The following is a 21,336-nucleotide window of genomic DNA, read 5'->3' on the forward strand; positions in this document are numbered from 1 at the left end:
GGGCTTACGACTTCCCCTCTGGGATGACCATCGACTCCCAGCGGCAACAACAGCAGCGCCAGCAGCAGTAGGCGTTACACGCAAGGATGCATCGGAGGAATTTCAGGCAGGAGAGGACTCGTCAGAATTGCCAGTGACATGGCCTGCAGGACTATTGGCATTCCTGGGGAAGGAGGAAATTGACACTGAGGGAGTTGGTGGGGTGGTTTGCGTGAGCTTGGTTACAAGAGGAAGGGATTTACTGGTCAGTGGACTGCTTCCGCTGTCACCCAAAGTTTTTGAACTTGTCACTGACTTATTATGAATGCGCTGCAGGTGACGTATAAGGGAGGATGTTCCGAGGTGGTTAACGTCCTTACCCCTACTTATTACAGCTTGACAAAGGGAACACACGACTTGACACCTGTTGTCCGCATTTCTGGTGAAATACCTCCACACCGAAGAGCTGATTTTTTTGGTATTTTCACCTGGCATGTCAACGGCCATATTCCTCCCACGGACAACAGGTGTCTCCCCGGGTGCCTGACTTAAACAAACCACCTCACCATCAGAATCCTCCTGGTCAATTTCCTCCCCAGCGCCAGCAACACCCATATCCTCCTCATCCTGGTGTACTTCAACACTGACATCTTCAATCTGACTATCAGGAACTGGACTGCGGGTGCTCCTTCCAGCACTTGCAGGGGGCGTGCAAATGGTGGAAGGCGCATGCTCTTCACGTCCAGTGTTGGGAAGGTCAGGCATCGCAACCGACACAATTGGACTCTCCTTGTGGATTTGGGATTTCGAAGAATGCACAGTTCTTTGCTGTGCTGCTTTTGCCAGCTTGAGTCTTTTCATTTTTCTAGCGAGAGGCTGAGTGCTTCCATCCTCATGTGAAGCTGAACCACTAGCCATGAACATAGGCCAGGGCCTCAGCCGTTCCTTGCCACTCCGTGTGGTAAATGGCATATTGGCAAGTTTACGCTTCTCCTCCGACAATTTTATTTTAGGTTTTGGAGTCCTTTTTTTACTGATATTTGGTGCATTGGATTTGACATGCTCTGTACTATGACATTGGGCATCGGCCTTGGCAGACGACGTTGCTGGCATTTCATCGTCTCGGCCATGACTAGTGGCAGCAGCTTCAGCACGAGGTGGAAGTGGATCTTGATCTTTCCCTAATTTTGGAACCTCAACATTTTTGTTCTCCATATTTTAATAGGCACAACTAAAAGGCACCTCAGGTAAACAATGGAGATGGATGGATTGGATACTAGTATACAATTATGGACGGGCTGCCGAGTGCCGACACAGAGGTAGCCACAGCCGTGAACTACCGCACTGTACTGTGTCTGCTGCTAATATATAGACTGGTTGATAAAGAGATAGTATACTCGTAACTAGTATGTATGTATAAAGAAAGAAAAAAAAACCACGGTTAGGTGGTATATACAATTATGGACGGGCTGCCGAGTGCCGACACAGAGGTAGCCACAGCCGTGAACTACCGCACTGTACTGTGTCTGCTGCTAATATATAGACTGGTTGATAAAGAGATAGTATACTCGTAACTAGTATGTATGTATAAAGAAAGAAAAAAAAACCACGGTTAGGTGGTATATACAATTATGGACGGGCTGCCGAGTGCCGACACAGAGGTAGCCACAGCCGTGAACTACCGCACTGTACTGTGTCTGCTGCTAATATAGACTGGTTGATAAAGAGATAGTATACTCGTAACTAGTATGTATGTATAAAGAAAGAAAAAAAAACCACGGTTAGGTGGTATATACAATTATGGACGGGCTGCCGAGTGCCGACACAGAGGTAGCCACAGCCGTGAACTACCGCACTGTACTGTGTCTGCTGCTAATATATAGACTGGTTGATAAAGAGATAGTATACTCGTAACTAGTATGTATGTATAAAGAAAGAAAAAAAAACCACGGTTAGGTGGTATATACAATTATGGACGGGCTGCCGAGTGCCGACACAGAGGTAGCCACAGCCGTGAACTACCGCACTGTACTGTGTCTGCTGCTAATATAGACTGGTTGATAAAGAGATAGTATACTCGTAACTAGTATGTATGTATAAAGAAAGAAAAAAAAACCACGGTTAGGTGGTATATACAATTATGGACGGGCTGCCGAGTGCCGACACAGAGGTAGCCACAGCCGTGAACTACCGCACTGTACTGTGTCTGCTGCTAATATATAGACTGGTTGATAAAGAGATAGTATACTCGTAACTAGTATGTATGTATAAAGAAAGAAAAAAAAACCACGGTTAGGTGGTATATACAATTATGGACGGGCTGCCGAGTGCCGACACAGAGGTAGCCACAGCCGTGAACTACCGCACTGTACTGTGTCTGCTGCTAATATATAGACTGGTTGATAAAGAGATAGTATACTCGTAACTAGTATGTATGTATAAAGAAAGAAAAAAAAACCACGGTTAGGTGGTATATACAATTATGGACGGGCTGCCGAGTGCCGACACAGAGGTAGCCACAGCCGTGAACTACCGCACTGTACTGTGTCTGCTGCTAATATATAGACTGGTTGATAAAGAGATAGTATACTCGTAACTAGTATGTATGTATAAAGAAAGAAAAAAAAAACCACGGTTAGGTGGTATATACAATTATGGACGGGCTGCCGAGTGCCGACACAGAGGTAGCCACAGCCGTGAACTACCGCACTGTACTGTGTCTGCTGCTAATATAGACTGGTTGATAAAGAGATAGTATACTCGTAACTAGTATGTATGTATAAAGAAAGAAAAAAAAACCACGGTTAGGTGGTATATACAATTATGGACGGGCTGCCGAGTGCCGACACAGAGGTAGCCACAGCCGTGAACTACCGCACTGTACTGTGTCTGCTGCTAATATAGACTGGTTGATAAAGAGATAGTATACTACTAATATTATATATACTGGTGGTCAGGTCACTGGTCACTAGTTACACTGGCAGTGGCACTCCTGCAGCAAAAGTGTGCACTGTTTAATTTTAATATAATATTATGTACTCCTGGCTCCTGCTATAACCTATAACTGGCACTGCAGTAGTGCTCCCCAGTCTCCCCCACAATTATAAGCTGTGTGAGCTGAGCAGTCAGACAGATATATAATATATATAGTAGAGATGAGCGGGTTCGGTTTCTTTGAATCCGAACCCGCACGAACTTCACTTTATTTTTCACGGGTCCGAGCGACTCGGATCTTCCCGCCTTGCTCGGTTAACCCGAGCGCGCACCGAACGTCATCATGACGCTGTCGGATTCTCGCGAGGCTCGGATTCTATCGCGAGACTCGGATTCTATATAAGGAGCCGCGCGTCGCCGCCATTTTCACACGTGCATTGAGATTGATAGGGAGAGGACGTGGCTGGCGTCCTCTCCATTTAGATTAGATTTAGAAGAGAGAGAGAGAGAGAGATTGCTGTGATACTGTAGATTAGAAGAGAGTGCAGAGTGCAGACAGAGTTTAGTGACTGACGACCACAGTGACCAGTGACCACCAGAGACAGTGCAGTTGTTTGTTTTATTTAATATATCCGTTCTCTGCCTGAAAAAAACGATACACAGTCACACAGTGACTCAGTCTGTGTGCACTGCTCAGCCCAGTGTGCTGCACATCAATGTATTGTATATAAAGCTTATAATTGTGGGGGAGACTGGGGAGCACTGCAGGTTGTTATAGCAGGAGCCAGGAGTACATGATAAATACTATTATATTAAAATTAAACAGTGCACACTTTTGCTGCAGGAGTGCCACTGCCAGTGTGACTAGTGGTGACCAGTGCCTGACCACCAGTATATTAGTAGTATTGTATACTATCTCTTTATCAACCAGTCTATATTAGCAGCAGACACAGTACAGTGCGGTAGTTCACGGCTGTGGCTACCTCTGTGTCGGCACTCGGCAGGCAGTCCGTCCATCCATAATTGTATTATAATATATACCACCTAACCGTGGTTTTTTTTCCGTTCTTTATACCGTCGTCATACTAGTTGTTACGAGTATACTACTATCTCTTTATCAACCAGTGTACAGTGCGGTAGTTCACGGCTGTGGCTACCTCTGTGTCGGAACTCGGCAGGCAGTCCGTCCATCCATAATTGTATTATAATATATACCACCTAACCGTGGTTTTTTTTTCGTTCTTTATACCGTCGTCATACTAGTTGTTACGAGTATACTACTATCTCTTTATCAACCAGTGTACAGTGCGGTAGTTCACGGCTGTGGCTACCTCTGTGTCGGCACTCGGCAGGCAGTCCGTCCAACCATAATTGTATTATATACCACCTAACCGTGGTTTTTTTTTTCATTCTTTATACCGTCGTCATACTAGTTGTTACGAGTATACTACTATCTCTTTATCAACCAGTGTACAGTGCGGTAGTTCACGGCTGTGGCTACCTCTGTGTCGGCACTCGGCAGGCAGTCCGTCCAACCATAATTGTATTATATACCACCTAACCGTGGTTTTTTTTTCATTCTTTATACCGTCGTCATACTAGTTGTTACGAGTATACTACTATCTCTTTATCAACCAGTGTACAGTGCGGTAGTTCACGGCTGTGGCTACCTCTGTGTCGGCACTCGGCAGCCCGTCCATAATTGTATATACCAGTGACCTAACCGTGGTTTTTTTTTCTTTCTTTATACATACATACTAGTTACGAGTATACTATCTCTTTATCAACCAGTCTATATATTAGCAGCAGACACAGTACAGTGCGGTAGTTCACGGCTGTGGCTACCTCTGTGTCGGCACTCGGCAGCCCGTCCATAATTGTATATACCACCTAACCGTGGTTTTTTTTTCTTTCTTTATACATACATACTAGTTACGAGTATACTATCTCTTTATCAACCAGTCTATATATTAGCAGCAGACACAGTACAGTGCGGTAGTTCACGGCTGTGGCTACCTCTGTGTCGGCACTCCGCAGCCCGTCCATAATTGTATATACCAGTGACCTAACCGTGGTTTTTTTTTCTTTCTTTATACATACATACTAGTTACGAGTATACTATCTCTTTATCAACCAGTCTATATATTAGCAGCAGACACAGTACAGTGCGGTAGTTCACGGCTGTGGCTACCTCTGTGTCGGCACTCGGCAGCCCGTCCATAATTGTATATACCAGTGACCTAACCGTGGTTTTTTTTTCTTTCTTTATACATACATACTAGTTACGAGTATACTATCTCTTTATCAACCAGTCTATATATTAGCAGCAGACACAGTACAGTGCGGTAGTTCACGGCTGTGGCTACCTCTGTGTCGGCACTCGGCAGCCCGTCCATAATTGTATATACCAGTGACCTAACCGTGGTTTTTTTTTCTTTCTTTATACATACATACTAGTTACGAGTATACTATCTCTTTATCAACCAGTCTATATATTAGCAGCAGACACAGTACAGTGCGGTAGTTCACGGCTGTGGCTACCTCTGTGTCGGCACTCGGCAGCCCGTCCATAATTGTATATACCACCTAACCGTGGTTTTTTTTTCTTTCTTTATACATACATACTAGTTACGAGTATACTATCTCTTTATCAACCAGTCTATATATTAGCAGCAGACACAGTACAGTGCGGTAGTTCACGGCTGTGGCTACCTCTGTGTTGGCACTCGGCAGCCCGTCCATAATTGTATATACCAGTGACCTAACCGTGGTTTTTTTTCTTTCTTTATACATACATACTAGTTACGAGTATACTATCTCTTTATCAACCAGTCTATATATTAGCAGCAGACACAGTACAGTGCGGTAGTTCACGGCTGTGGCTACCTCTGTGTCGGCACTCGGCAGCCCGTCCATAATTGTATACTAGTATCCAATCCATCCATCTGCATTGTTTACCTGAGGTGCCTTTTAGTTGTGCCTATTAAAATATGGAGAACAAAAATGTTGAGGTTCCAAAATTAGGGAAAGATCAAGATCCACTTCCACCTCGTGCTGAAGCTGCTGCCACTAGTCATGGCCGAGACGATGAAATGCCAGCAACGTCGTCTGCCAAGGCCGATGCCCAATGGCATAGTACAGAGCATGTCAAAACCAAAACACCAAATATCAGTAAAAAAAGGACTCCAAAACCTAAAATAAAATTGTCGGAGGAGAAGCGTAAACTTGCCAATATGCCATTTACCACACGGAGTGGCAAGGAACGGCTGAGGCCCTGGCCTATGTTCATGGCTAGTGGTTCAGCTTCACATGAGGATGGAAGCACTCAGCCTCTCGCTAGAAAACTGAAAAGACTCAAGCTGGCAAAAGCACCGCAAAGAACTGTGCGTTCTTTGAAATCCCAAATCCACAAGGAGAGTCCAATTGTGTCGGTTGCGATGCCTGACCTTCCCAACACTGGACGTGAAGAGCATGCGCCTTCCACCATTTGCACGCCCCCTGCAAGTGCTGGAAGGAGCACCCGCAGTCCAGTTCCTGATAGTCAGATTGAAGATGTCAGTGTTGAAGTACACCAGGATGAGGAGGATATGGGTGTTGCTGGCGCTGGGGAGGAAATTGACCAGGAGGATTCTGATGGTGAGGTGGTTTGTTTAAGTCAGGCACCCGGGGAGACACCTGTTGTCCGTGGGAGGAATATGGCCGTTGACATGCCAGGTGAAAATACCAAAAAAATCAGCTCTTCGGTGTGGAGGTATTTCACCAGAAATGCGGACAACAGGTGTCAAGCCGTGTGTTCCCTTTGTCAAGCTGTAATAAGTAGGGGTAAGGACGTTAACCACCTCGGAACATCCTCCCTTATACGTCACCTGCAGCGCATTCATAATAAGTCAGTGACAAGTTCAAAAACTTTGGGTGACAGCGGAAGCAGTCCACTGACCAGTAAATCCCTTCCTCTTGTAACCAAGCTCACGCAAACCACCCCACCAACTCCCTCAGTGTCAATTTCCTCCTTCCCCAGGAATGCCAATAGTCCTGCAGGCCATGTCACTGGCAAGTCTGACGAGTCCTCTCCTGCCTGGGATTCCTCCGATGCATCCTTGCGTGTAACGCCTACTGCTGCTGGCGCTGCTGTTGTTGCCGCTGGGAGTCGATGGTCATCCCAGAGGGGAAGTCGTAAGCCCACTTGTACTACTTCCAGTAAGCAATTGACTGTTCAACAGTCCTTTGCGAGGAAGATGAAATATCACAGCAGTCATCCTACTGCAAAGCGGATAACTGAGTCCTTGACAACTATGTTGGTGTTAGACGTGCGTCCGGTATCCGCCGTTAGTTCACAGGGAACTAGACAATTTATTGAGGCAGTGTGCCCCCGTTACCAAATACCATCTAGGTTCCACTTCTCTAGGCAGGCGATACCGAGAATGTACACGGACGTCAGAAAAAGACTCACCAGTCTCCTAAAAAATGCAGTTGTACCCAATGTCCACTTAACCACGGACATGTGGACAAGTGGAGCAGGGCAGGGTCAGGACTATATGACTGTGACAGCCCACTGGGTAGATGTATGGACTCCCGCCGCAAGAACAGCAGCGGCGGCACCAGTAGCAGCATCTCGCAAACGCCAACTCTTTCCTAGGCAGGCTACGCTTTGTATCACCGCTTTCCAGAATACGCACACAGCTGAAAACCTCTTACGGCAACTGAGGAAGATCATCGCGGAATGGCTTACCCCAATTGGACTCTCCTGTGGATTTGTGGCATCGGACAACGCCAGCAATATTGTGTGTGCATTAAATATGGGCAAATTCCAGCACGTCCCATGTTTTGCACATACCTTGAATTTGGTGGTGCAGAATTTTTTTAAAAACGACAGGGGCGTGCAAGAGATGCTGTCGGTGGCCAGAAAAATTGCGGGACACTTTCGGCGTACAGGCACCACGTACAGAAGACTGGAGCACCACCAAAAACTACTGAACCTGCCCTGCCATCATCTGAAGCAAGAAGTGGTAACGAGGTGGAATTCAATTCTCTATATGCTTCAGAGGTTGGAGGAGCAGCAAAAGGCCATTCAAGCCTATACAATTGAGCACGATATAGGAGATGGAATGCACCTGTCTCAAGTGCAGTGGAGAATGATTTCAACGTTGTGCAAGGTTCTGATGCCCTTTGAACTTGCCACACGTGAAGTCAGTTCAGACACTGCCAGCCTGAGTCAGGTCATTCCCCTCATCAGGCTTTTGCAGAAGAAGCTGGAGGCATTGAAGAAGGAGCTAAAAGGGAGCGATTCCGCTAGGCATGTGGGACTTGTGGATGCAGCCCTTAATTCGCTTAACAAGGATTCACGGGTGGTCAATCTGTTGAAATCAGAGCACTACATTTTGGCCACCGTGCTCGATCCTAGATTTAAAGCCTACCTTGGATCTCTCTTTCCGGCAGACACAGGTCTGCTGGGGTTGAAAGACCTGCTGGTGACAAAATTGTCAAGTCAAGCGGAACGCGACCTGTCAACATCTCCTCCTTCACATTCTCCCGCAACTGGGGGTGCGAGGAAAAGGCTCAGAATTCCGAGCCCACCCGCTGGCGGTGATGCAGGGCAGTCTGGAGCGACTGCTGATGCTGACATCTGGTCCGGACTGAAGGACCTGACAACGATTACGGACATGTCGTCTACTGTCACTGCATATGATTCTCTCAACATTGATAGAATGGTGGAGGATTATATGAGTGACCGCATCCAAGTAGGCACGTCACACAGTCCGTACTTATACTGGCAGGAAAAAGAGGCAATTTGGAGGCCCTTGCACAAACTGGCTTTATTCTACCTAAGTTGCCCTCCCACAAGTGTGTACTCCGAAAGAGTGTTTAGTGCCGCCGCTCACCTTGTCAGCAATCGGCGTACGAGGTTACATCCAGAAAATGTGGAGAAGATGATGTTCATTAAAATGAATTATAATCAATTCCTCCGCGGAGACATTGACCAGCAGCAATTGCCTCCACAAAGTACACAGGGAGCTGAGATGGTGGATTCCAGTGGGGACGAATTGATAATCTGTGAGGAGGGGGATGTACACGGTGATATATCGGAGGGTGAAGATGAGGTGGACATCTTGCCTCTGTAGAGCCAGTTTGTGCAAGGAGAGATTAATTGCTTCTTTTTTGGGGGGGGTCCAAACCAACCCGTCATATCAGTCACAGTCGTGTGGCAGACCCTGTCACTGAAATGATGGGTTGGTTAAAGTGTGCATGTCCTGTTTTGTTTATACAACATAAGGGTGGGTGGGAGGGCCCAAGGATAATTCCATCTTGCACCTCTTTTTTCTTTTCTTTTTCTTTGCATCATGTGCTGATTGGGGAGGGTTTTTTGGAAGGGACATCCTGCGTGACACTGCAGTGCCACTCCTAAATGGGCCCGGTGTTTGTGTCGGCCACTAGGGTCGCTAATCTTACTCACACAGTCAGCTACCTCATTGCGCCTCTTTTTTTCTTTGCGTCATGTGCTGTTTGGGGAGGGTTTTTTGGAAGGGACATCCTGCGTGACACTGCAGTGCCACTCCTAGATGGGCCCGGTGTTTGTGTCGGCCACTAGGGTCGCTAATCTTACTCACACAGCTACCTCATTGCGCCTCTTTTTTTCTTTGCGTCATGTGCTGTTTGGGGAGGGTTTTTTGGAAGGGACATCCTGCGTGACACTGCAGTGCCACTCCTAGATGGGCCCGGTGTTTGTGTCGGCCACTAGGGTCGCTAATCTTACTCACACAGCTACCTCATTGCGCCTCTTTTTTTCTTTGCGTCATGTGCTGTTTGGGGAGGGTTTTTTGGAAGGGACATCCTGCGTGACACTGCAGTGCCACTCCTAGATGGGCCCGGTGTTTGTGTCGGCCACTAGGGTCGCTAATCTTACTCACACAGTCAGCTACCTCATTGCGCCTCTTTTTTTCTTTGCGTCATGTGCTGTTTGGGGAGGGTTTTTTGGAAGGGCCATCCTGCGTGACACTGCAGTGCCACTCCTAGATGGGCCCGGTGTTTGTGTCGGCCACTAGGGTCGCTAATCTTACTCACACAGTCAGCTACCTCATTGCGCCTCTTTTTTTCTTTGCGTCATGTGCTGTTTGGGGAGGGTTTTTTGGAAGGGCCATCCTGCGTGACACTGCAGTGCCACTCCTAGATGGGCCCGGTGTTTGTGTCGGCCACTAGGGTCGCTAATCTTACTCACACAGCTACCTCATTGCGCCTCTTTTTTTCTTTGCGTCATGTGCTGTTTGGGGAGGGTTTTTTGGAAGGGACATCTTGCGTGACACTGCAGTGCCACTCCTAGATGGGCCCGGTGTTTGTGTCGGCCACTAGGGTCGCTTATCTTACTCACACAGCGACCTCGGTGCAAATTTTAGGACTAAAAATAATATTGTGAGGTGTGAGGTATTCAGAATAGACTGAAAATGAGTGTAAATTATGGTTTTTGAGGTTAATAATACTTTGGGATCAAAATGACCCCCAAATTCTATGATTTAAGCTGTTTTTTAGTGTTTTTGGAAAAAAACACCCGAATCCAAAACACACCCGAATCCGACAAAAATAATTCGGTGAGGTTTTGCCAAAACGCGTTCGAACCCAAAACACGGCCGCGGAACCGAACCCAAAACCAAAACACAAAACCCGAAAAATTTCAGGCGCTCATCTCTAATATATAGATGATGCAGCACACTGGCCTGAGCCTGAGCAGTGCACACAGATATGGTATGTGACTGACTGAGTCACTGTGTGTATCGCTTTTTTCAGGCAGAGAACGGATATATTAAATAAACTGCACTGTGTGTCTGGTGGTCACTCACTATATAATATATTATGTACTCCTGGCTCCTGCTATAACCTATAACTGGCACTGCAGTAGTGCTCCCCAGTCTCCACCACAATTATAAGCTGTGTGAGCTGAGCAGTCAGACAGATATATATAATATTATATATAGATAATAGATGATGCAGCACACTGGCCTGAGCCTGAGCAGTGCACACAGATATGGTATGTGACTGAGTCACTGTGTGCTGTGTATCGCTTTTTTCAGGCAGAGAACGGATTATAAATAAAACTGGTGGTCACTATCAGCAAAACTCTGCACTGTACTGAGTACTCCTAATGCTCCCCAAAATTAGTAAATCAAGTGTCTCTCTAATCTATTCTAAACGGAGAGGACGCCAGCCACGTCCTCTCCCTATCAATCTCAATGCACGTGTGAAAATGGCGGCGACGCGCGGCTCCTTATATAGAATCCGAGTCTCGCGATAGAATCCGAGCCTCGCGAGAATCCGACAGCGTCATGATGACGTTCGGGCGCGCTCGGGTTAACCGAGCAAGGCGGGAAGATCCGAGTCGCTCGGACCCGTGAAAAAAAACATGAAGTTCTGGCGGGTTCGGATTCAGAGAAACCGAACCCGCTCATCTCTAATAAACAGGACATGCACACTTTAACGAACCCATCATTTCAGCGACAGGGTCTGCCACACGACTGTGACTGAAATGACTGGTTGGTTTGGGCCCCCACCAAAAAAAGAAGCAATCAATCTCTCATTGCACAAACTGGCTCTACAGAGGCAAGATGTCCACCTCATCATCATCCTCCGATTCCTCACCCCTTTCACTGTGTACATCCCCCTCCTCACAGATTATTAATTCGTCCCCACTGGAATCCACCATCTCAGGTCCCTGTGTACTTGTGGAGGCAATTGCTGCTGGTGAATGTCTCCACGGAGGAATTGATTATAATTCATTTTGATGAACATCATCTTCTCCACATTTTCTGGAAGTAACCTCGTACGCCGATTGCTTACAAGGTGAGCGGCTGCACTAAACACTCTTTCGGAGTACACACTGGAGGGAGGGCAACTTAGGTAGAATAAAGCCAGTTTGTGCAAGGGTCTCCAAATTGCCTCTTTTTCCTGCCAGTATACGTACGGACTGTCTGACGTGCCTACTTGGATGCGGTCACTCATATAATCCTCCACCATTCTTTCAATGGTGAGAGAATCATATGAAGTGACAGTAGACGACATGTCAGTAATCGTTGGCAGGTCCTTCAGTCCGGACCAGATGTCAGCACTCGCTCCAGACTGCCCTGCATCACTGCCAGCGGGTGGGCTCGGAATTCTTAGCCTTTTCCTCGCACCCCCAGTTGCGGGAGAATGTGAAGGAGGAGATGTTGACGGGTCACGTTCCGCTTGACTTGACAATTTTCTCACCAGCAGGTCTTTGAACCTCTGCAGACTTGTGCCTGCCGGAAAGAGAGATACAACGTAGGTTTTAAATCTAGGATCGAGCACGGTGGCCAAAATGTAGTGCTCTGATTTCAACAGATTGACCACCCGTGAACCCTGGTTAAGCGAATTAAGGGCTCCATCCACAAGTCCCACATGCCTAGCGGAATCGCTCTGTTTTAGCTCCTCCTTCAATGTCTCCAGCTTCTTCTGCAAAAGCCTGATGAGAGGAATGACCTGACTCTGGCTGGCAGTGTCTGAACTGACTTCACGTGTGGCAAGTTCAAAGGGTTGCAGAACCTTGCACAACGTTGAAATCATTCTCCACTGCACTTGAGTCAGGTGCATTCCCCCTCCTTTGCCTATATCGTGGCCAGATGTATAGGCTTAAATGGGCTTTTGCTGCTCCTCCATCCTCTGAAGCATATAGAGGGTTGAATTCCACCTCGTTACCACCTCTTGCTTCAGATGATGGCAGGGCAGGTTCAAGATTGTTTGGTGGGGCTCCAGTCTTCTGTACGCGGTGGCTGAATGCCGAAAGTGGCCTGCAATTCTTTGGGCCACCGACAGCATCTCTTGCACGCCCCTGTCGTTTTTTAAATAATTCTGCACCACCAAATTCAATGTATTTGCAAAACATGGGACGTGCTGGAATTTGCCCAGATGTAATGCACGCACAATATTGCTGGCATTGTCCGGTGTCACAAATCCCCAGGAGAGTCCAATTGGGGTAAGCCATTCTGCGATGATCTTCCTCAGTTTCCGTAAGAGGTTGTCAGCTGTGTGCCTCTTCTGGAAAGCGGTGATATAAAGCGTAGCCTGCCTAGGAACGTGTTGGCGTTTGCGAGATGCTGCTACTGGTGCCGCCGCTGCTTTTCTTGCTGCGGGAGGCAATACATCTACCCAGTGGGCTGTCAAAGTCATATAGTCCTGAGTCTGCCCTGCTCCACTTGTCCACATGTCCGTGGTTAAGTGGACATTGGGTACAACTGCATTTTTTAGGACACTGGTGAGTCTTTTTCTGAGGTCTGTGTACATTTTCGGTATCGCCTGCCTAGAGAAATGGAACCTAGATGGTATTTGGTACTGGGGACACAGTACCTCAATCAAGTCTCTAGTTGCCTCTGAATTAACGGTGGATACCGGAACCACGTTTCTCACCGCCCAGGCTGCCAAAGCCTGAGTTATCTGCTTTGCAGCAGGATAACTGCTGTGATATTTCATCTTTCTCGCAAAGGACTGTTGGACAGTCAATTGCTTACTGGAAGTAGTACAAGTGGTCTTCCGACTTCCCCTCTGGGATAACGATCGACTCCCAGCAGCTACAACAGCAGCGCCAGCAGCAGTAGGCGTTACACTCAAGGATGCATCGGAGGAATCCCAGGCAGGAGAGGACTCGTCAGACTTGCCAGTGACATGGCCTGCAGGTGACGTATAAGGGAGGATGTTCCGAGGTGGTTAACGTCCTTACCCCTACTTATTACAGCTTGACAAAGGCAACACACGGCTTGACACCTGTTGTCCGCATTTGTGTTGAAATAATTCCACACCGAAGAGCTGATTTTTTTTGTATTTTGACCAGGCATGTCAATGGCCATATTCGTCCCACGGACAACAGGTGTCTCCCCGGGTGCCTGACTTAAACAAACCACCTCACCATCAGAATCCTCCTTGTCAATTTCCTCCCCAGCGCCAGCAACACCCATATCCTCATCCTGGTGTACTTCAACAGTGACATCTTCAATTTGACTATCAGGAACTGGACTGCGGGTGCTCCTTCCAGCACTTGCATAGGGCATGCAAATGGTGGAAGGCGCAAGCTCTTCCCGTCCAGTGTTGGGAAGGTCAGGCATCGCAACCGACACAATTGGACTCTCCTTGGGGATTTGTGATTTAGAAGAACGCACAGTTCTTTGCTGTGCTTTTGCCAGCTTAAGTCTTTTCATTTTTCTAGCAAGAGGATGAGTGCTTCCATACTCATGTGAAGCTGAACCAGTAGCCATGAACATAGGCCAGGGCCTCAGCCGTTCCTTGCCACTCCGTGTCGTAAATGGCATATTGGCAAGTTTACGCTTCTCCTCAGACGCTTTTAATTTTGATTTTTGGGTCATTTTACTGAACTTTTGTTTTTTGGATTTTACATGCTCTCTACTATGACATTGGGCATCGGCCTTGGCAGATGACGTTGATGGCATTTCATCGTCTCGGCCATGACTAGTGGCAGCAGCTTCAGCACGAGGTGGAAGTGGATCTTGATCTTTCCCTATTTTAACCTCCACATTTTTGTTCTCCATTTTTTAATGTGTGGAATTATATGCCAGTAACTATCAATAGCAATGGCCTACTACTATATATACTGCGCACAACTGAAATGCACCACAGGTATGGATGGATAGTATACTTGACGACACAGAGGTAGGTAGAGCAGTGGCCTTCCGTACCGTACTGCTATATATACTGGTGGTCACTGTCAGCAATCTGCAAAACTAAAATGCACCACAGGTATAGAATGTAGATGGATAGTATACTTAATGATGACACAGAGGTAGGTACTGCAGTGGCCTTCCGTACCGTACTGCTATATATAGTATACTGGTGGTCACTGTGTCAGCAAACTGCAAAACTAAAATGCACCACAGGTATAGAATGTAGATGGATAGTATACTTAATGACGACACAGAGGTAGGTACAGCAGTGGCCTTCCGTACTGCTATATATAGTATACTGGTGGTCACTGTGTCAGCAAACTGCAAAATTAAAATGCACCACAGGTATAGAATGTAGATGGATAGTATACTTAATGACGACACAGAGGTAGGTACAGCAGTGGCCTTCCGTACCGTACTGCTATATATAGTATACTGGTGGTCACTCTGTCAGCAAACTGCAAAACTAAAATGCACCACAGGTATAGAATGTAGATGGATAGTATACTTAATGACGACACAGAGGTAGGTACAGCAGTGGCCTTCCGTACCGTACTGCTATATATAGTATACTGGTGGTCACTGTGTCAGCAAACTGCACAACTGAAATGCAGCACAGGTATAGAATCTAAATGGATAGTATACTTAATGACGACACAGAGGTAGGTACAGCAGTGGCCTACTGTACCGTAATGCTATATATTATATACTGGTGGTCACTGGTCAGCAAAACTCTGCACTGTTCTCCTCCTATATAATATTATACTGGTGGTCCCCAGTCCCCACAATAAAGCAGCACACTGAGCACAGATATGGAGTGTTTTTCAGGCAGACAACGTATACTGGTGGTCACTGTCAGCAAAACTCTGCACTGTACTCCTGCTATATAATACAGCTGCTCCCTAGTCCCCACAATTAAGCAATGTGAGCACAGATATATGCAGCACACTGAGCACAGATATGGAGCGTTTTTTTCAGGCAGAGAACGGATAACTGGTGGTCACTGATCAGCAAAACTCTGCACTATACTCCTCCTATATTATACAGCTGCTCCCCAGCTCTCCCCACAATTAAGCAATAGTGCACAATCAAGTTCAAAAATAACGGAGAGGACGCCAGCCACGTCCTCTCCCTAACATTTCCAATGCACGAGTGAAAATGGCGGCGACGCGCGGCTGCTTATATAGAATCCGAATCTCGCGAGAATCCGACAGCGGGATGATGACGTTCGGGCGCGCTTGGGTTACCGGAGCCTTACGGGAGAATCCGAGTATGGCTCGGACCCGTGTATAAAGGGTGAAGTTCGGGGGGGTTCGGTTTCCGAGAAACCGAACCCGCTCATCACTAATATATATATATATATATCTAAATATGTGGGGGGGGGGGGGCACCAATATTTATCTTGCCTAAGGGCAACTGGGACGAACTTACGTCACTGTACGTATAACAATAGTCCAAGGATTACTTATGAGTCACTGAATACCAAAAGTACAACATAATGCATGCCAAATGTAGAGCAACAACGAGTAAGGGTTAAACTGCAAAAATAAGTAAACACTAATCAGTTGTCATAGTCCACAATACATCACCTTTCTATCCTTGGGAAAAAAAAACACTCACATGTCCTGGAGTACATGTCCTGTTCCATGCTGGCAGTATAAGGGTCAAATACTGGCAGGGAATTTATAGGGAGACACACAGGAAGTGCTTGTGAAACCGGAAGTACCACTATATGCTATGGAATATAGTAATACTATATAGTATTATTATATTGCTCCATGGACTTCATTGTTATACGTATGTCAGCTTATTGGTCATTCATTAAATATTTACATATAGGCATGCTGGCAGTTTCTGGCTGTATTTTGAATTGGATAAGGAATCCTGTTGCACACATGCTGAAGCCATAAGGAGTAAATGGTATACTTTAACCACATTTTGGTGATTGTGTACTAAATAGTGAAATATAACGGTGGTGGTGTTATGTTTGACCCGCATTTTAAGTACTTTTAAGTGGTTGGATATGGGCTAGTAGTTAATATTCTAGTCCGCTGTCGATAAGATTCATTGATGGGCCCTTACTTTCGTTTTAGGAAGTAAGTTATATATCTGGCAGTTAATGACATCATGGGGAATTGATATTCAATAGTTATCACTTTTAGGTGGAGGTATCTAGCTATGTTGGCTATGTATCATATAGGTGGCCTGGCAGGCTTTGGTTTGATTTACTTCATGTGCTTTTTTCTGTTCTTTTTTGTATAGATGCTGAAATTTATTTGAACCATATATGTTCTATCTACTAATATGTGTGAACTAAAAAGCCTTCTCCTGATGAAGATTCATCCTTTGTGAATCGAAACGTCGAGACATGTTGAGCCAGGCTATGCGAAATAAAACTTTGACCCTTCAGTGATGTATTCTTGTTATTTACGGAGAGTGCACCTTCCACTTTAACTAAGTGGTATCCTGGTTATATTGAGCGGACCATACTTTTGGATCCATTGGGAGCACCTTGACAGTTGCACTGGAAATTTTTATGTGTGTGTGTATGTATATATATATATATATATATATATATATAAAATTATGTACTACTACTACTACTACTACTAATAATAATAATAATAATAATAATAAAAATAATAATATAGTACTATTAGTACTGGAAGTCTTATATTTCTGGGTCTAATGTATTTTAGAATATATTTAGGTACCAAAAAAGGTCAGTGTACTGAAGCTATTTAAAATAAAATTGCTAGAGCAAGTAAATTAGGAGCATAGGTTTAATGCACTCAATTAATGATATACTTAATTATTTGTTTTTGAAAGTGGACTATACAAAAGTTTACTGGTGACTTTAATACACGAATGAAGGACGTAGTAAGATAACGTCTTGTGGCCATTTACAACTTAACAGCATTGCTAATTAGAACTGGGTTGGGCATAAGTTCACATTCCAAAGAAAAACTACCTTTCCCATCTACTCCAATGCTTATGAGAAAAAATGTGTTCTGTTTGCTGCACTCCTACTACTCCTACTATGCGAGGGGGGAACAAGATAGTATAATGGTTAGCATTACCGCCTCCCAGCACTGAGGTCTTGGGTTTGATTCCCACCACAGCCCTAACCATATAGAATTTGAAGATTGAGTGGGTTTCCTCCATGTACTCTGGTTTCCTCCCACAATCCAAAAATATATTGGTAGGTTACTTGGCTCCCAACGAAAAATAAATATGAACACTAGTATGTATGCATGCGTGTACATGTGGTAGGGTAGGAAACATGAATTGTAAGCTTCACTGGGGCAAGTACTGATGAGAATGGGCAAATACTCTGTGTAAAGCGCTGTGGAATATGTGTGCGCTATATCAATAACTGGTAATCAATAATAATACTTTTCTTAATTTAAACCTATTACTCTTTTTTTCCCCTTAAATAGCAACAACATAATGCTAAATAATAGGGGACTTTCAGGTCAGTTTTGTATTTCTTATATTCATGGCACTTAATTAAAACACATTTGTTAATTTGCACTTAAATACCTTACCTTATGTGCCTAGGATAAGAAAATAGTTTCTCTTTGAAAGAAGTGAGTAAACTTCTGAGTGGTTAAAAGATTCAATAATGCCACAGCGATTAGCGTGACCTACTGTACCACCACTTTTTACAGGCCATTGTAATATATATTGTGTGTAACAGATTGTTATTCAGCAATTAAAGCAATATCATTAAGCATGAACAATTCACTGACCCTCCATTCACCTACAGCAATATATTGCTGGAACTGCAAGAGAAGCCTACTTGCTACACATTTTTTATAACACTGAGATGATGCTGAATTTATCACCTGCCAGGCTGCCACTATGTACATGGCAGCCACAATATTAGGCAGGAAATACCAACAGAAAGGGTAAAATATACTAAAAAATACAAATATAACTGAAAAATATTGCTGAAATATGTAGCAAGCTGTGAGATATGGTAGTAATCTTGTTCTATATTCTTAAATTATGGTGACAGGTTATGTTTAAGACATTTATTTCTAGTACTATATCTTAGATGACAGTCTACTGCAACCTCACAGCAGTCAATGCAGATTACACTGACTGAAGGAAATTATAGCAGTGCAGGCAGAACGCCCTCTAGTGGCTATCTGTAATCATCTATAGTAATAGAATGGAAATGTTAGCCTACAATTGAAATGGAACAAGTTAAATACTGTATGACAGTGGTTCCCAAACTTTTTTGAGTCACGGCGCTCCAGAGTATCAGAATTTTTTTTCACGGCACCCCTAGGCCAAAATTTATTTTTGAAAAATGTTAAAAGAATATATACATTTCAGTAAATTGTGTTTATATGTCATCCTTAGGTGCAGTTATGTGGTGAGGGACAAGAATTGCTTCAGAATGACCACATATTTTATGATTGGCAGCTGCCAGCACTGGTTTTGCCTACGACATTATCCATAAATTATTTTGAATTGGTAATGGACCACCAATCCGAGGCACCCCTGCAAGAGCTTTGAGGCACCCCAGGGTGCCACGGCACACAGTTTAAGAACCACTGTTGTACATTATGTACATCCTAGCTGAATACATCCTGCCATCACAATTGTGGGGCCCAGGACTGAATTCAAATGGGGACATACAACAAAGATTGAAACTGTCCATTGAAATAACCAATACATGATGGCAGAGTTGCAATGTTTAAATGGAAAGCAGTCGTTCTGCATCAAGCACATATGTTACAAAGACAACATGTCACCACACACTACAAAGTAACCATCACAGATCTACAGTAGAGCAGGTCATCAGATCCCCATGGACAAGGGTACACACAGCATAACAAGCCCCCAGAAGCTGTAGTAAAAGTAACATATTTGTAGATTACACAGAACTCCCCAGTTCTAATTTATGCAGCCCTTCACCACATGTTCTCAAGTTCATGCTCACTCCACCCCATTTTTATGTATCCCCATAGCAGAATATGAATACTGCCACACTGGTAAGGTAACTCATTCCAACATAACACAACCTATACCTCCAGCCAGGCTTTCACCCCAGGAGGCATGTTCTATAGGTCTATGCTCCCAAGGTTCCTAATCTGCTTTGATTAATATGATGCCTACAACACCTGAATCACCTTCTGCACTGAGATTGCATACAGGTTGTAAATTGCTTTTAGAATTTTCCCAAGATTAAATACTGAATTTACAAAGATGTCTGCATCTGAGTAAATAATCTCCCTATTGTTACATGTACACCATTCTATATCATTCACACATGTTCTGTGCATAGCTTTATCCTCACCACCATCACTTCTCCATTTACGTTGCACCAATATACTCCCGGACAGCATGGCACAGTTGATCACTTATGTTACGTTATCAGTGAGCCACAATAGCAGTTAGAAAGGAACAAAACCGTACACATTTATATAGGCTTAGTAAAGTTCTAACAGCTCTTACAATGAATTAAAGCTACAGTCATTGTCATAACAATAACTGACACTGAGTACAGTATCAGCTACCCATATCTTCTATGTCAGCGGTGACTCTCTGTCCCATCTCAATTGCAGGTATTTTATATACACAAATTTTGATAATTTGACTAAAACACACCATTCAGATACCCAGCGCCAGTGCAAGGTTTCTCGGCACCCTAGGCAATACTTCAGCCTGCTGCCCCCAACCACCACCAATACCCACTGCCAGTCCGTCAGATGAAAGTGTGACCTCCACTTGCATTAAGTACAACAAGGATGTTTCTTTAAGAGACATCCTTAATTTTGTGATAGGCAGACTCAGTAGCGCCCCCTGCCAGATCCTGGCAACCTAGGCAGCTGCCTAAAGTTGCCTAATGGTAGAGCAGGCCCTGTAGAAACCTATAGAAATCTAGGTAAGTTTAGCAGCATGGATCTCACTCATGATGTCACCTGTGACCTGCGGGAGCGAGCCTCGGATGCCATATTGTGTGTACACACTAGACGATACCATTTGAGACCAAACAATATCAGCCGTATAGCATGTGATATTGCCTAATGTGTATGCACCCTAACATATATGCTTGTAACAATAATCCAACATAAGGACAAAAACTGTAAATAACTATAAAACTCTTGGGATAACTGCAGAACAAGGATCTGTTATGTTATGAATCTGATATGACGGAATAAACAGTCAGTTTAGTACATCATTTATATACAGATAAATTATTGGAATAAATTAGGTGGGCATGTTCACTTCTTTCTCTTTAAGACTTTGGGGGTTATTCAGGTTTGTTAGCAAACCAAAAAAACACACTAATGGCCAAAACCATGTTGCATTACAGGTGCGGCAGATGTAACATACATACCTTCTGAATTTTAGAGTACATACATAAGTTCACGCCATCAAGGGAGTACCGGGGGCACAGCTGCCCCGGGCCTGGCCTCTCTGACAGAGAAGGAAGGGCCTGGGCCGCTCATGCTGCCGTTTGCCAGCCGCCATCTGTCCCCCGTTCTTCCTTGTCTGTCCGCACTCCGCCACCCTCTATTGAAAAAGTTCCTCCCAAAATGACCACCGCCTCAGAGGAGACAATTATTAAAGATACTAGAGGAGCCTCCTGTAGTATCTTTAATAACTGTCTCATCTGAGGTGGCGGTCATTCTGAGAGGGACATTTTCAATAGAAGCATGCAGGCGCGAACAGAGGCTGAACCCGCAACAGCGGCCGGGTGGGGAAATTCCCTGTTGAGCAGAACCCATGACAA

General features: G+C 45.0%; 1 long non-coding RNA gene across 1 annotated transcript in view; it reads left to right on the top strand.

Moving 5' to 3' along the window:
• The window catches only part of LOC134895678 (uncharacterized), a 58,109-nt gene extending 37,369 nt beyond the window's left edge, over positions 1–20,740 (top strand). The window contains exon 3 of the long non-coding RNA XR_010171935.1: positions 18,957–20,740. This is a non-coding gene — a long non-coding RNA (uncharacterized LOC134895678). The remainder of the gene's footprint in view (positions 1–18,956) is intronic.
• Positions 20,741–21,336: the final 596 nt, after the last annotated feature.

The sequence above is a fragment of the Pseudophryne corroboree genome, chromosome 1, assembly GCF_028390025.1.
Source record: "Pseudophryne corroboree isolate aPseCor3 chromosome 1, aPseCor3.hap2, whole genome shotgun sequence".
NCBI classification, from domain to species: domain Eukaryota; kingdom Metazoa; phylum Chordata; class Amphibia; order Anura; family Myobatrachidae; genus Pseudophryne; species Pseudophryne corroboree.